We start from the raw sequence: 14,469 nt of genomic DNA on the forward strand, positions 1-14,469 counted from the left end.
CCTTTTTTTTTTTTTTTTAACTCTGCACTCTTAATGGAAATAACAGTGACTTGTCCAAAGCCGTCAGCTATAATCAGAACTCACTGGAACAATTAAAAACTATTTTGTCACAGTGGGATTACATTGCGGAAATGGCATCTTTGGGATAAAGGCATTATAACATTTGAACAGAGCAAATTTGGGAGTGCCCTCGCTATTTTTTAAAGCCACATTGAGGAATGAAAAGTAGACCTATAAATTTGTACAGGTTGAGTATCCCTTATCCGGACATCCAATACCTGGACTGATCTGAAAACCGGACGTTATGAGCCGGCATGCAGGCATTACTCACAGGCCCTCAGCAGCACCATTGATGGTTCAATGTACACAAAATTATTAAAAATATTGTTTAAATTTACATTCAGGCTATATGTATAAAGTATATATAAAACATAAATTAATTTTGTGTTTAGACTTGGGTCTCATCCCCAAGATATCTCATTATGTATATGCAAAAATTCCAAAATATTCCAAAATATGGAAAGATTCAAAATACAGACCACTTCTGGTCCCAAGCAGTCCAGATAAGGGATACTCAACTGTACCAGATGCTGACTTTGGCTGATGCTGAGTGGCTGGTGCCTGTCATGTCACAAATCAACATTTCGGGAGGAGGGGAATCAACATTTAATTAATAAAGAAACAGTTTAAATATAAATGGATATGTCCATATGGCACTTGAGAAGAAAGTGGGCAGCCCCACTAAATAATGAGAGAATAGAGAAAGGTTGATTGGTGAACCAGTGGTGATTTGCTGATATGTACTCTTGATCTACAAAGAAGAGATGCATGCAAGGAGTTTGTGGAGTTCACTGATTTGTACTTCCATGGAACCTGTGGGCTGAAATTGCAGCTGCCAAACACATTCAATATTCAAATTACTTTAGATGGTAAAACTGATGCCAGTATTGAAGCCTGTTGTTCAGGAGTTTGGGTTTTTAACATATTCAGTTATTCTGGCTGACCATTCCTTGGTTATGTCAATGATTTACAGTGAAATCCTAAGCAGAATTACACCCTTCTAACTCAGTTGAAGTAAATGGACTTAGTGTTGGCAGAGTAATTAACACCTCAAAAAGAAGAACCTAGGCTGTTAGAATGATAGTGTTCTAGCAAAAACAATCTATTATAATCTTAATCAAGTTTCAATTTCAAAGTTGCAAATTCTGTGGTTCCTACCCTCCTGGATGAACCTGAGGGGGAATTTTTTTCAGTTCCCAACCTCCAGGGCTAGCCTGGAGAAAAATTATCTGTTGCCACCCTCCAGGAATTGCCTGGAGAAAAGAGTGTTTGCCAATCTCAAGGGCTTCCCTGGACTGAAATTCTGTTGTTGCCAACCTCCAGGGCTTGTGTTCTAGCAAAACGTGGAATGTGTCTGCCAGTAAGGAAGGAAAAAGCTCTGGGCAAACAGAGTAAAACTCGAGCTTACAATAAGAATCCACTGAAGCTGGATAGGAAAGACTGCCAGACCCTCAAGTCCTCCTTCATGCCTTTCGTAACCCAAACCCTATGGTTTGGGAGCGAGGCCCTGGCCAGGCATGCACAAAAAAGGCACCCCGGTGACACTACCTTGCAAGAAAAGTTGAGGTGCCCCACCAAGAACTGTAATTCCCGCAAAGTGCATTTTTCCCTTGTGAGGAAGAAGGAGAGGAGGGCTTGCAAGGCCAGCAGCTTCTCCTCTGGGAGGCAGGAGGTACCAGACACAGCATGCAACTCAATGCCCAAGTAAACCAGCTAAGTCATTGGGCCCTCCATTTTTTCTTCAGCTAGGGGAACCCCCAAATCTGTGGCCAATTTTTGGAAAGATGTCATTAGGTTAGTGCAGGCATCCGTACCCAACTGCCCCAGGAAAAGGAAATCATCCGGGTAGTGTGTGACAAACTAAGAATCCGCCTTTTCTTTCACCGTCCATTTCAAAAAGGTGCTAAAAGTCTCAGCCCTGGCCTCATCCTTGTGGAATTCTGCAGGGCCTGCAAGTCCAGGCCTATGGGTGAGGGCAACTTAGGGTTGCCAGGTCCCTCTTTGCAACCGGCGGGAGGTTTTGGGGTGGAGCCTGAGGAGGGCAGGGTTGGGGTAGGGGGGATTTCAATGCCATAGAGTCCAATTGCCAAAGCAACCATTTTCTTCAGGTGAACTGATCTCTATCGGATGGAGATCAGTTGTAATAGCGGGAGATCTCCAGCTAGTACTTGGAGGTTGGCAACCCTAGGGCAGCTGCAGGTTGTCATCTTTTGCTGGCCTCCCTATCTACCCCCCCCCAGTTTTATTATATAGAACTGGTGTGAATTTTTTCAACGACTGGTTTGCTGATGTATTCCATTAATATGTAAAAATTATTATTATTGTTTTAACGCTTTTAATGTTTTAATTATGAGATTGGCTGTTTTTCCCTCTTATGGTAATGGGAGACCACCAAGGAATACCAGGGTTGCTGTGCAGAGGAAGGCATTGGCAAACTACCTCTGTTAGTCTCTTGCCATGAAAACCCCAAAAGGGGTCGCCATAAGTCGGCTGCAACACACACACATTTGTTGTAACCCCCCTGAGCTTGGCTTTGGTTGGGGATTGAGGGCGGGCTAAGCATTTGAAAAATAAAAAAAACAAAAATCGTTATCGTCCTTAAAAACCTGTTGAAGTCAGTGGGCTTGGAAGGGTGTCACTCTGCTTTAGGATTGTGCTGGGAGATACCTAACCTTTTTTCCACAATATGTGCCTTCATCCTTGAGTGTTCAGTTTAGTGAAGCAGTTATGAAGGCACTCAAGCAGGCCAGCTTGTAGAAAATCTAAGCCTCTCTAGTGTGACCTCTGGCGATCGGAGCAGAAGAAAAAAAGATCTTTCCCTAATTAATTACCAACACTTCATAACAGCAGCTTCAGAATGACATTTGGAGCCGCCAGCGGCGGCTGGACACTATGTGAGCCACAATCATTGCCAATGTCAGGGAGGTTATTTAATTTGTGAGTATTTTTGCTCTTCAAGAGAAAAATGGTGTTTGAATGATGACATTCTGATTTGCTGGGAAAGCCTTCCCCATGTCTGTGTGAGACTTGTGCTACCAGCCAAACTAGAAATGAGTGGAACAGTCACATTCATCTCTCATGTGTCTGCTGTTGTCGTTGGGTTTTTTTTTTTTTTTTTTTTTGCCATAAAGGCACAGCTAACTTAAGGGGACCCCATCGGGTTTCCAAGGCAAGAGACATTCAGAGGTGGTTTGCCATTGCCTGTTGTAACCCTGGTATTCCTTGGAGGTCTCCTCCTGCTTCGCTTCTGAGATCTGACGAGGTCAGGTTTGCCTGGGGCTATCCAGGGCAGGTCTGCTGAGCTATCCCAGAGAATGACATCCATAAGGGAGATTGAATAAGACTGGACTTATTGTATTTATCTCTGGTCGTTTCTTTTGCTGTTTCCACACTGCTTGCATTGTGAATTGTAAAACGCATTCAGGCATGAATCTAATGCCTGATATTTCTTGATAATAATTGTATTGTTTAGTAGTGTATAGTGTATATAAGTTTCCATTTTTTTAAAAATACTTAAAATTGAACACTTTGAATTGAGCCTGGTTGCTGCATGTGTCTTTTCAGCATGAGCTCATGTATAAAGCCGGGTCGTGGTGTGTGCGTACATTTGTATGAAGAGACTGAAACCAACCTTTCCAAAATCAGAACTGAACACTGAAATTACTCTTCTTCTAGCCTGCTCTGATGCCCGGATTGACGGTGGGGGGGAAGCATCTGAAGCAAAGCACAGTGAGGTACATTGGGGAGCAGAGAGGTCCATTGCCTTGCAGTTGAGTACACATTTGTTGTAAACGTAAGAGCTCTTCAGTCCATCCCTGCTTTGTAAATTATAGGGGTAGGATACAATTAATCAACGATGGCTGCTGTAGTAGGGTTACCAACCTCCAGGTACTAGCTGGAGATCTCCTGCTATTACAACTGATCTCCAGCCAATAGAGATCAGTTCACCTGGAGAAAATGGCCACTTTGGCAATTGGAGTCTATGGCATTAAAGTCCCTCCCCTCCCCAAACCCTGCCCTCCTCAGGCTTCACCTCAAAAACCTCCCACCGGTGGCGAAGCGGGAACAGGCAACCCTACTGCTGTAGCCATGTCACATCTAATTTGGCACTTAATTTCACAGAGCTGGGCAAAATAGATTTTTTTGAATCACAGCAAAGTACAAAATTAAACTACATTTTGAATGGATAATTAAAAATGCTTTGCTGAGAAGCATTTCAGATATAAAATGCCAAAATATTTTCATGAATCTATATATTTGCAAAAATAAAATGTGAAATGTATTTACTTTTCTATTCATATAATTTAAATTGAATTTCATTTTAATTTACAGCTGAATAATAATTTGGAATAAGGCACTATTTTAATTTGCTTTATATTTATTACAATAAATGAATTTCTGTTTACTGACCTACTGATTACTTAATTCTTATTAGTACATGTGCAGAATTGAAGCAAAAGGAACCTCCTGAATAGAAAATAGTGGCTCTCCTCCCCCTTCCCCTTTTAATATTTTGTTCTCTCTATTGTGGGCATACTGTTTTCCATGCACATACCAGAATACAGGCAGGCAGTGCAGCAGATGGGGTGGGGGCAAAAACCTTCTCCCTGAATGACAGGAAGTGTCTGCTGCGCTGCCTTCTCTCAATAACATTTGTGCAATTCAATTAGCTCAGAAAGTCTTCTGGTGACGCAATTATATGAGAGATCAGAAAGAAGGACCTTTTGTGGGGTTGCCAGCCTCCAGATGAGACCTGGAGATCGCCTAGAATTACAACTGATCTCCAGACATCAAACATAACGTCATGTCTCTCTAGGAACCACCATAAACTACAGTAAAACCAGGGAGTTTCTAATGATTCCTAGAGGGGACTGGCATTGCTTCCAGGAAAAACCTGGAAATGATGTCAATCCTCACCAGCAATTCTTAGATAGCTGTGACATAATTTCTGGGTTTTTCTGGGAAGTGATGGAATGCCGCCACCACCAACAGCATTTTTGTAAAATAATAATAATAATCCCCCCCCCCCCCACAGCAAGCATATAGGAACTCTAGGCTGTGATCATGGTAAGCTGATACAGTATAACAGTAAACCACTCAAATAGCTGGCAAACAGGTTATTGTCTGTGTACTTCCTATGCTTGCTTTTAGTTCCTTGAGCACTTGAAGGCGGTCCCTTACTCATGTTACAGTTGCAGTGCAATCCTAAGCAGGTCTACTCACTGAGGCTTACTCCCAGGAAAATGTTCTTAGGATTGCTCTGTTGATTGCCTAATAGAAAGTGCATGGAAATACTTTTAAAAGAACAGCCCAACCTCCCTTACAGGGACTGCACAGCAGATCCTTTGCTCAGCATAATCAGGGTCTTCTTGCTTTCAAAATGGTCTTTTTGTTTGTTTGTTTGTTTGTTTGGGTGCATTTTATTGTGCTGCACAATTTTATTTTAAATAATTTTTTACTTTATTTTTTAATATATGAAATATAGACATGGATGCGGGAGCTGGGGGAACTAAAAATCCCAAGGTGCAGATGAAAATCCTTCCAATCCAACAGATTGTTGCTAAGGGATACAGAACCTGTCAATTGTATGATTTTTTTTTTACAATTGATTTGCTAGCAGTTGCTTGATGATTGATTTAACTCTCTGTTTTGGCTGCAACATGGTATGCAACAGAGACTAAGTGGAGCAAGAGACTGCCATTGAGCAATGTGACAACACACGTGCACGTACAGCAACTATTCAAACAGCCATTAAAAAGTCATGAGCAGTCAAACTCATAGGATCGCTAACCTCCAGGTGGTGGCTGGAGATCTCTCACTATTACAACTGAGCTCCATGCAACAGAGATCAATTCACCTGGAGAAAATAGCCGCTTTGAAAGGTGAACTTTATGGCATTATACTCCATTGAAGTCTTTCCTCTCCCCAACCCCCACCCTCCTCAGGCTCCACTTCAAAAATCTCCAGGTATTTCCCGGCCAGGAGTTGGCAACCCTACAAACTCATCATGGAAAAATTGCCTGCCTGATCACAACTAACAATCAAGACATAGTCAGAAGTGGCTGATGTTCAAGCACCCCTACTTCCACCTCCACCCTCTCCTGTTATACAGTTATTTTCTATCCATAACTGTGGGATAGAGCAGGTAGATAGAAATTCAGGGACGAAGCACCTGGCAGTAAAAGTTATGAGGGCTTCAAAAGTAACCAATAGCAGGGTATAACCAGCTATCTGAGAGTGGGACTTTCTGGCTTCCCCCTCCCATTTGTAAGGACCCTGCCCCCTCTTCCAGCTGAGACTCCTCAGAAAGAAGGTCCCCCTTTTCTTTCAGACTTAGTTGTTTTAATAGGCACCCCCTTTTAGAGCCTCAGTGCCAGGGGGGTCTGAAACTCAGGGAGTCTCAGAAAGGCATCTGGGTTCAGCCATGATACTGGAGAGTCCCAGGGATGAGGTAGGGTGTTGCTGGAATGAAAACAGATTAAATGCCAGCTCCCTGGCATGTCTTCCTCAAGAACAAAAGACTTTGCAATGATGAGGACATCACCCAATGTCCTCACACCTCCGGAGGTGTCTTCCCAGCCCAAGGTTGTTGACTCAGTCAAGGAGGACTCTTAAAAACATCAATTTGCCCTCAACCCTAATCTCAGGAGTCGTTTTTGCCCCTCCTGGATCTTTGTGTACATGCAGATCTAGCTCACAATAGCCTGATCAAATTATTTTCCCCAATTTTTCCTGCCTGAGAATAATGGCAGTTAACTTTAAACCTGCCAGTAAGATTCAAACTTCTCATCTTGACACGATCCAAAGTCGGGACGGTCAGCCCCCCTCCAGGACCTGAGACCTTCTGTGCATGGAAGAATGACCCCAACCCCCAGCAAAAACTGTTCCTAGGATCTCTGGTCCAGAACTCTGCTGGTCAGAACTCTGGTTTCTCTCTGAGAATCCCTGCTTCATTCTGCAGGCTTTTGTCCCTGCTTTGCTCCTCAAGGGTTGTATGCCCCTTCTTGAAACTTCCCAATTTCCTCCCTTCTCCCTCTAATAAGGTGGCTCTCTTGCTGGTGTGTGTGTGTGTGTATGAGTGAGTGAGTTCTTGGGGAATCAATTCTCAGATGCTTAGTGTAGGTTCTATTCATTTTTCTTTTTTTGTATACAGTAAAGTTATTTGTGTGTGCTTCCAAACATTTCCTCTCTCTCTACACAAGCTCTACCCTGTTATACACATACTACAAGATCTTGCATTAACCCTTTCTGGAACCCCTTCTATAGCTAATTCCTCTCCTCTGGGGCCAGTTTACGTAATATGCTGCAGTCCATTGAGTCCCTTGAATTTTTGTTAATGGGTGTCAAGACTCTCAAGAACAGAACTGAGTGCAAAGTAGGGGGTCTGCAGTGGGACAGGGGAATTGGCAAAAATTTCTGTCCCTCTTTTGAAGACTTAAGTGCCATTAAGTCATTGGAACTGTGTGACTGAACTTCCATTTGCCACTTGCATTGTTGAATTGAGCCATCTGGCAGCTGGTCTACCTGCATCACAACAGGTGTGACATATTCTTGATGCCTTGCTCTCAACAGAAGCCAGCTGACAATGTAAGCCAGCCTGAGCTCCAGTTTTTAGCAATATACAAATGTGATTTAAAAAAAAAAATCAGTGACTTTGTTTTTTCAGAGTCACAAGACAATGTGAATGCAGATCAACTAAGCCAACCACTTGCTGGCTTTACGTCTGAATTAATTATTTGTTCCTTTACTGTCAGCAATGAAGCAGTCTTAGGAGTTTCCACATTATTTTCCTGATAGCTTAGAAGAATGAAAGTGGTAAGTTTGATCTTTCTTTCTCAGGTAGGGGAGGTTCATATAGCAAACAGTATTAGCTCATAAAGGAGACAAGGCAAATAGGGTGTTATTTCACAAGTCAGCATCTGAGAAGCTCTTACAGTTAGCTGTCATCCTTAGTGCTGCTACACAATTCATTGTCTTTACATGCTCATTAATTTCCTTGTGCTTGGAATGTGACAAAGTTTCCCCACCACCACCACCTTCTTCTTTAAGTATTCCTTTTGATGCGACATATATCCCTTCAAACATCTTGGTAGTTTTCAAAACAAATTTAGATGTGTCTGTGAATAAAAAAAGAATTCCTGTCATTCTACTAGCTGGGATCAAAAAGGGGTAAAAGACACTTTATTAGGATGAAGAAGAAGCTCTGTTTTTTTGGGAAATTCTTTCTCATGGGTGTTAAATTGTTGAAATGTGTACATCATTGTGATATGAAAAGGAACAATATCCTTTTCGAAGCACTGGAAATGGAACAAAGTTAGGAGATGATATTGGCTGAATGAGAAATAAATGCCAAGCAATGATAGATGGGGTGGGGTCATGGCTCAGTGGTAGAACATCTGCTTTGTGTCCAGATGGTCTTAGGTTCAGTCCCCAGCACCACCGATGTAAAATATCAGGTGGTAGGTGATATGAAAGACCTCTGCTTGAGACCCTGGAAAGCTGATGAAAGACAAAATAGACCATATTGACCATGATCGACCAATGGCCTAATTCAATATAAGCCAGCCAGAACAGCTATTGGGAACTATCAAGGTAGAGGTGAGTTCAGGTATTGAACAGACTTCACTCTTGGATGACCAACTCCAAGATTATTGGCCCAGAACAGGTGGAATTTCGAAAGGGATATAGCACGCTTGATCACTGTCATGTGTTATCCCACTTGATCAGTAAGTATGCCATCTCAAGGAAGGAATATTTATATGTGGTGTTTATAGATTATGCATTTGACTCCATATCTAGAACCTGACTATGGGCTAAATTGAAGTCCACCACAACTGATGGGAGATTGTTGTGGTTAATTAAAAACCTTTATACTGATTCTACAGCCCAAGTGTGGTGTAACAGGGAGGGTCATTTAACTGCTCCTTTCCCCGTTGTCCGGGGGGGTTAGACAGGGGTGCCTTTTAGCGCTGTTCCTTTTCAATTTGTATCTGTCTGATTTGCCAGGCCTTTTTTATTGACCCTTCTTTCCATGCACCTAAATTACTGGATACTTCAGTCCCTCTTTTACTTTATGCTGACGACTCAGTTTTACTCTCCCGGACCCTGGATGGTCTTCTTCAGGCTCTGAAAAGATTCCATGCTTATTGTTTGCATGAGGAATTATCTATAAATTTTACTAAAATTAAAATTATTAACTTTGTTCCTTGCTCTTCCACCAAAAGACAGACATGGATAAGTAATGGGTGGAAGATTTCCCAGGTTTCCTCATTTAGGTATTTGGGTGTCCTATTTCATTCCACCTTGTCCTGGAGATGTTATAAACAATTGGCCACTCAGAAATCTACGGCTACTCTGAAGGCTGTTGTTTATTTGTTACGGCCAATGGGCAGCATAAAATTACAAAACAATACAGATATATATATACACACACACACACACACACACACACACACACATATATACATACATATATATATATACACACACACACACACACACCGATAACTGAAGTGATAGAAAGTTGAATAAAATATCCTAAAATGGACAAGTTAAAATACATTTGTCAGCATATTAAAATAAAAAGAAAATACTCTGAAGGCAATTTTGCGATTCTCTCTAATGGGGCACATTTTATCCCAGTGGCTATTGGCATCTTTAACTCAATAGTGATGTCACAGTCCTCATTCCTTTGAGCAATTGGAGGGCTCCCCAGGTGCATTTCATCATCAACCCTTCATTATGAGTTTGGTCTTAGCTCAACAGAAGCTTGTGCCGGGGAACGCGCCTTTAATTATTGGTTTCATCTATTTTTTGAGGCCCCAGAGGATAGCTTGGTAAGTTTAACCCTCAAGGACTCGTATAAAGCTCCCTGGCTCCAGCATTTTGAACATAAGCCATCATTTGTAAATTTGAAGGTGGAAGACCTTTACTCTTCTTCTGTAGATCAATGTCAAAAACATGTGGCCAAATTGATCTATGCTAGAGATGAGTTACACTCATTTTGATTCTCAGAGGACATGTTCTCCACTTGTCCTGGGCCTGTTATCTAAGGGTAATCTTCCTTCCTATATGGATTCTCTGGTTAGTCCAGAGTTATGTAGAATCTTTATGTGTTCAAGATTTAATTGCCCCTTTTCAATGGTTTTGCTGGGTTGTATGCTAAAGATCGCTTTTTCAGACCAGTTGTGTCCCTGCCCTCTTCAGTTAGTGGACTCCTTGGTACATACCCTTTTGTACTGTCCTTACGTATACCAATTTAGGCTAAAATAGATTATACCATGTTTTAACAAGTGGTCCACATCTTCTTGAGCAACTTTGGAGCACAAGGTTCAGTTCCTCATAGAGGACTCTGACCCTCAGGGTACTTATTTTGCTGCTTGTTTTCTGGAGGCTCCAGAGAAGAGATGAAGGGAGGTGTTTTTAGAGATGGGTCTTATTTAAGTTTTATGGTTTTATTGTTCAAGACCTCGGTCTAAGAACAGGGCGGGGGGAAGAAAGTGAGTTCAGGTAGGTTCTGCCTTGTGAGTATGAGTCCTAATAAACCTAGTGAGATATGTGCAGTGCTGAATCTGTTGTTCAAACAACTGCACCTTTGTGCCCTGATTTATAGATACTTTCAGGTACCCTGCTGTTGGATGGTGGCCATAAGGTAGTTCCACAAGCAAATGAGAAAAACCAGTCTAGTTATGGGTGCCGTAGTATGTACTGCCTCTTTTTGACCATGTCTAGATGTACCTTCTGATTACTAGATGCTAGGGGTAAGCAAAGGGGGATCTCTGTGTTGTTCTGGTAGTGAGGTTTTGAAGGGTAACAGAATGGCCAGTACTGGAGACAAAGTGTGGGATTACTTGCATCCTTTGTTGGATTCACTGTAAGTAGTTTTTATGATCTTCTGATTCCCTTGTCCAAAGTTTTGCCAATGGTCTCTTCCCAGTCCTAGTACCTGTCTTTAAACTTTGAAACTGGAAATGGGTCACGCATACTGCAGAGCAGGGGTGCTTATCCGCTAGTTTGTTTCATAATGTATCCACAAGTCACTGTGGATGTAATCAAATAAAATATTCGATAAAATATCAATTTATGTCCAATCTGCATTTTATTTATTAAAATATGACAATTGCATGACTCTCTAGCACACAATACAATGTGGAAGAAAACTGTGGAAACGACGACTGCTGGTGCAAAGCTGCTTGATTCATTCAAATTTTCAGGAAAATTATTGAGGTTTTGCAAATGAGCAATTCATAACGGTAATTTGGATAACAAGTGAATTTTATGCAAAGTTTGCAGCTTCTCTTGTGCAAAGCGTCCATCCAGCCTGGACGAAGGTTTTTGTTGCTTTGTTTGTTTGGTGCATTTGTCTTGATGACACTGCATTTATTCTATCCTTCCAAGACAAGTTAGAACTCTTCTGTCGTAACCACTTGACAGTATTTGTACATTGACTTGCAGTACAGTCTTGTTCTGGGTTATTCCAGTGTAAGCCAAATTATTACAGTGGAGTTAGACTGGAGTAACTCTGCAGAGGACTGTACAGTTGGTCCTGCAGAACTTTAATTTCTGACACACTTTATAACAATATATGTGCAGTAGTTCTATACTGGAAAACCCCTTATTTGGTAAGATTTCAGCACATGCAAACAAATGAAGTTGCTTTACACTGACTCAGAATATTGGTTGATCTAAACCTGTGGTGTTAACTCCAACTAGCAGTGACTTTCAAGCAGAGGTCTTCCCCAGCTTCCCTACCTGAGATAACCTTTTAAAAACTGGGATGGGATGTTTGGAGACAAAGATTGAGCTCCAGTAAAGTAAATCCAGTATAAATAAGAAATATTTGGATAATGTCAAGTAATTTGAAATAGTTTCATAATAATTTCGTATAATAAAAAGTCCTATGGGGAATCCAGATGTTTTAAAAACTTCATTTCATTACTACTTTTAACTTTTTAGGAACCAGATAAACAGGTTATTTCTATAAATGAAAAACCTTTCTCGTTGATGTTACTGATTTGGGAAATTATTCAGCAAGTGTTGTTGGTTGGGGATTCTGCTGATCTTATTTATGTCAATCTTTTTTAGAAGTTTGGGGATACTTCTTGATCCATACTTGTTGCTGGATGGCCAGATGTTGGCAGTAGCCAGAAGTACTTTATCAGTTTAGGTTAGTGATAGATTAGCTGTGACACATCCTGGAGAATTTGAAGCTGATCCACCATTACAAACGTTCTGGTAACATCTAGTCTAGCCTGTTATAATGCACTGTATGTTCTGTGAAACTTCACTAGGTCCTAAATTGCGTTGTCTGGTTATTATGTGGGGATCATATCACACCTATTTTGACCTGTTTACGTTGTCTGTTTCTTAATCTTAGGATGATGTGATTATCTAATGAGTGGCTTTATGGGCCACTCTTTGGCCCATAATAATGTGTGACAGGCCCTTTTGGTGGTAGCACCAAGACCGTGGAATGTCTTTTCTCAGGAAGTTCGTTTGGCACATTTGGCTGCTTTTAGAATGGCAACTAAGGCAGGGCTGTTTCCCAGCAGTCATCCCCACTGATGGCTTTGGGGCTTCCTTTTGATTATACATGCCTTTCCCAATGGTCAGAGGTCGCCTTGCGCTCCCCACATATTTTGCCCATGTTTTCCGGATTTTGGCTAAAACAGCATCCAGAAAACACGGGCAAAATGCGCAGAAATATGCAGGGAGAGTGAGGTGACCTCTGTCCATTGGGAAAGGCATGCAGAATCAAAAGGAAGCCCCAAAGCAGTTGGTGGGGTGACTGAGAGGGAAGCAGCCATGCATAAATGGCCTAAGACACAGCTGTTCTGCCTAGCCGTCTACTTGTTATAGAATGTTTTTATGGCCTCAGCTGAATTTTAACTTTTATGTGCTGTCTGTTTTGATATGCTTTCAATATTTATTTTATTGAGGATCCTTTAATTGTTGCTGTACTGGGGTTTTATTGTATTATTTTATATGCTGTAAATAGCCTTGGAGGTGTATTATATTGAAAGACCGGATAGAAAGACTTCAAATAAATGAGTAAAATCTAGTAAATATTTATACGTTTTACTCTAAAGCTACCTTATTTGAGTGTGTGGGGGAATGACCCATAGATCCAAGATCTCACGTGCAAGACCATGTATATCTATGCAGCTGGAGCTTCTTGGTCATACACTGGGATAATGACATGTGCCATGCTTCCCCAGCAGTGGCTATCAATTATAAAACTAGATTTAGTTTTCTGCTCTGAAGTTAATTCATCAGTGAGCATATTTTTTCTCCATATAAAAGTATTGGAAAGTCATGGATATGCACGCAGAAGAGGTCCTTGGATTTGTGGCCAGTGTGCCATAAATTATACATATTTTTCAAAGAAATAAAAAAATGGCTTGCTATAAAAACCTGAGGTGCTTTGCATATGAAGAAGGATAACTTGGAGCAGTTGGCTAAGCTTATGCAATATGAAAATGACAACTGTGGATTGAACCCATTTCTTACTGTCCTTGGAGCTGATCTAAAGCCCATTATAGTGAAAAGAGAGGTACCAGCTGTTTTTATGGACTTTTCAGGGCAGTTCTCCAGACTGCCATTTAAATGAACTAGAATTAGCATTTTCCTCATGATGAACTCCTACCCATTTCTATGTGGTTAGCAAGGAAAACTCCCATTCCAGAGTGGTTTGTTCCTTTTCAGTGAAAGATTTCTCAACTGAATACTCTTTACTCCATCAGCAGTACTCTTTAACAATCCTACCAGGCTTACAAAATGGTGTTTCTTTTTTTAAAGTCTTAAGAGTGTGTTGCCATAGACTGGGGGCCTAATGTCACACAAGATATGAATCATCATTAGGATCCAGATTTTAAAGTATCCAGCTTCAACAAAAACACTCAGTTTCCTAGGCCAAGGTGAGGAAGGCCTTCCATAAAATCATGGCTGACAACCAGTTGCACAGCCAGAGGAGCCATCTGTCTACAAACAACCCAGCTATGCAGAAGATATTTGACTCTAGAAGAGGGCAGGAGATAGGGCAGCCAGGTCTCCTGCTATAGTGGGAGGCCTCCTGCCTTCGACCTCCTCTTCCCCACCACTGCTCAACAGTAAAGTGGTGGGAAATGGGGTGATTTGGTGTCAAAACAACACTGTTATATCATGTTGGTTCAGTGCTCCAGGATTCACCTACAACTCTATGGTTAAACCATAGAATTTTTGTGTGAATCCTAGATCATATCAAGCCTGAAGTCTCCCTAGAAGCTAAAATGACATTATGAGAAGACAAGAGTCACTGGGAAAGACAATAATGCTAGGAAAAGTTGAAGGCAGCAGGAAAAGAGGAAGACGAAGCATGAAATAGATTGGCTGTACAAAGGAAGCCACGGCCCTCAGTTTGTAAGGCCTGAA

The sequence above is a fragment of the Euleptes europaea genome, chromosome 4 (assembly GCF_029931775.1).
Source record: "Euleptes europaea isolate rEulEur1 chromosome 4, rEulEur1.hap1, whole genome shotgun sequence".
NCBI classification, from domain to species: Eukaryota; Metazoa; Chordata; class Lepidosauria; order Squamata; family Sphaerodactylidae; genus Euleptes; species Euleptes europaea.